This window comes from Aplysia californica, unplaced genomic scaffold (assembly GCF_000002075.1).
Source record: "Aplysia californica isolate F4 #8 unplaced genomic scaffold, AplCal3.0 scaffold00493, whole genome shotgun sequence".
Lineage (NCBI taxonomy): Eukaryota > Metazoa > Mollusca > Gastropoda > Aplysiida > Aplysiidae > Aplysia > Aplysia californica.
Window position 1 is genome coordinate 300,594 of NW_004797763.1, and position 3,290 is coordinate 303,883.

The window sequence follows — 3,290 nt, forward strand, 5'->3', positions numbered from 1 at the left end:
GAGAGAGAGAGAGAGAGAGAGAGAGAGAGAAATAGGGAAAGTCACAGAGAAAGGCAGAAACAGAGAGAACAGGCCTTAAACTTAAAGGAGAAAAACTAGACGGCAGCCATTATCCACCTAAGCTGATATCATGATAATTGCCTGCGTTGGACAATCTCCACTCTCCCGTGTGTACACAAATTAAACGACTTCTGGCCCCAGGTCCACATAACTGGTCGTTGAGTCACGTCGCCACCTTGCTTGTCGAGCGGGCACCTCGCCCTATCTTATCTGCTCCTTCCTGCAATCGACCATTACACCAGTAACAAAGAGCTCTGTTTGTGTCGTATCAAAATGTCCACCCACTCCTCAGGTGTAGAGTCCGAAAGATTCTATCTCTACCACAGCAACAACGACAATGACGAAGTGAAGCCTAACGGGAATCTGTGGAACGAACCACGCCCCTTTTTCCCCAAACTCCTTTTCTCGTCCCTTCTCTCTTTCTTCGGTCAAACAGGTAATGATTTGACAATAAAATTACAGTCTGTCAGAACTTTGGTTTCGTTCCCTGTACGTTGACACAGGCTTACAAACATACACGCACGCACACCAACTCCTATCCCCCCCTCCCTTCCACCCCCCCCTTACACACAAGCATACACTATAAACAAACACACGTGTGTTGCGTATATAGTATAATATTTAATATACATAGAGCCATACACACTTCGAATATATATATAAGAACCCAGTTCAGACTAAAGTTGGACAAGGTACAATTTTTGGGAATTTGTTTTTGTCATACGGCACAGACTAGTTTTGAACCGGCTATCACTATTATCCAGTACCCTAACCCTCCCACTCCCGACATTTTCTTTAACAGCAATGAAGTACATGTATTCAGAAGAATCGAAGGTTGACTACGCAGAGCAACTTACTAGGAAAGCTTTAACAGATGGGTGATGGGGAAACACCAGGATAATAATGATAATAATAAAAAATAGTGATAATAATACCGATGATGATGAGGATAATAATAATAATAATAATAATAATAATAATAATAATAATACGTATTATTTTGTTTTTGAGAGCTTCGAGCAAAAAAATGAACGACGAACCATGATCACCAATTTCTGTCGCAAAGCTGGAACTCGATGATTCAGAAGACACCTTTTGGCTTTAGTCCAAGACAGGGTACTCCGAGGCAATGATAATAAATACGGTCTCTGCTCCGAGGATTCAAACTGACTAATAATAGGCTTAGGCTTAACTTTGAGCGCCATGAACAACCACCTCTCGACACCTGCCTTCATAGCATGCAAGCAATCATGTATTCAGATAAACCCCTTTGGCTCTGAGTCCGGGGTTGTTTTCTCCCACTAACTCTCCGGCCAGCAAACCTGTGGTCACAGTTGACAGGTAAACACAGGCATCGTCACACATCGAGATAACCGTCTCGGTGTCCGGTGTGCGCCCATCTCTGGCCATCTGCCATGCAGATACGTCACGAACAATATCACGCTGACCACTCACCCCCCCTTCCCCTCCCACTTTCCGCCCTTCCATAAAGACCAATCAACTCGCATATCAAATCCCGGATCTCACATTTCAGTCTGGTACATTGACCCTTTAATGACGTAGCGGACACAAATAGGTTCTCTTACTTTTGATAAGATCTCGAGATTTACGGCACTTGGAAGACAATAAGGTCATAATATAAGTGCTGAAGATTGGGGGTGTTACGAGAGAGCAACAGACACAAAAAAGAAAAGGGGAAGATCAGGACGCTAGATGTTTGATAGGAAATAAGGGGCAAATCACACAAAACAGCACTCGCCAACAATATGAACTCACACCAATGTTTGATCAGCAGAAGAGCAAAAGCAGTACTTTCACACATTTCAAACCAACACACACAAAAAAGAAACACGAGTTTGCATATTTCAACGGTATACGGCATGTTGTTGCGTGCCATGCAAAGTTACAGAAAAAGAAAACGCAATCGAAAAATCTGTTTGAATAACGAAGATATGCCCCCCAAAACAGCACACCTTCAAACCTTGTCGAATAAACAGAATGCTCGTCCGGAATGAGTTAAGCATCATAATCGCCATAGTCTAGTCTGACCTCGTGTGAAGACCAAGCGACTTTTTACCCTTGTTTTTGTCCGCCTACCTCCGACCACCCGCTATCTGGCAGCAGCAGATCACATCCAGATACAATATCGACTTCCTGATCTCTGATGAAGGCCTACAACTAAATACAGAGTTCATGAGGCTAGCAAGATGAAAGGGAACCCAGAGAAAAGACAGCGTCATGCATCATAATAAACGGTGTTTTCCTATGATAGTCGGAACAAACACGTACACATTATGCACAATCACGGCTACTTCTTCAACAGGGGAGAAGGAGAAAACCAACACCAGCCAGAGCACTGGCCAGTTACACAAGCTGCAGCGGTGTGGCTTTATCTTGGAGAGAGAGAAAGAGAGTGAGTCAGGCAGGCAGGAGGGAGGCAGAGAAAATAGAGAGAGACAGAGTGATATCTAGAGAGAAAGAGACACAGACAGGCAAACAGACAGACAGACTAACAGAGGGATGACAAGACTGAAAGTAGAACATAACTTCACAACTGAGTTTTGTTTCAGCTGTACTCACCCACAACAGCACCACTGCCTCGCTAACGGCCGTGTCGTTTGAACTCCCCCTGCAGAAACAAAACACAAAACATTAGCTGCACGCTCTGAAATTATCAAACAAAATTTAAGTTTTAGTAGAGTTTTACAGCCCTTGCAAAACAATAAGGTCATACACGTGCCAAAGATTAAACGTTTTACGAGAGAGTATGCAAACACAAAAAAGGAGGAGAGGTAAGCACGATAGATGTTTGATAGGAAAGAAGGAGCAAATCACACCAGAGCACCCACCAACCACCAACAAAATGAACAAACACTTCTGCGTGGTTAAAAAAAAGGTCTCAACGAGAACGAGAACAAAAATACAACAGCTTGTTTGAAATATCAAAATCTGAACGCATAATACAGAATTGAACAATTAGAAAGAGTTCGTTAAAGTGCTGAATAAGAACAACAACAACTCCATTCAAGAGACAAGATTCGAATAGAAACTGAGCTGGAAGGATTTCGTGGAAGAAAAGTGGAACGTGTAAACTTATGTGGAGAGAGAGAGAGAGAGAGAGAGAGAGAGAGAGAGGAGAGAGAGAGAGAAAGAGAGAGAGAGAGAGAGAAAGAGAGAGAATGAGATATATATATATATAGATAGATAGATAGATAGATAGATAGATAGAT

General features: G+C 42.7%; 1 long non-coding RNA gene across 1 annotated transcript in view; it reads right to left on the reverse strand.

Moving 5' to 3' along the window:
* LOC101857973 overlaps window positions 1-3,290 on the reverse strand; it is a 99,095-nt gene that overhangs the window by 34,765 nt on the left and 61,040 nt on the right. The window contains exon 3 of the long non-coding RNA XR_220829.3: window positions 2,641-2,689. This is a non-coding gene — a long non-coding RNA (uncharacterized LOC101857973). The remainder of the gene's footprint in view (window positions 1-2,640; window positions 2,690-3,290) is intronic.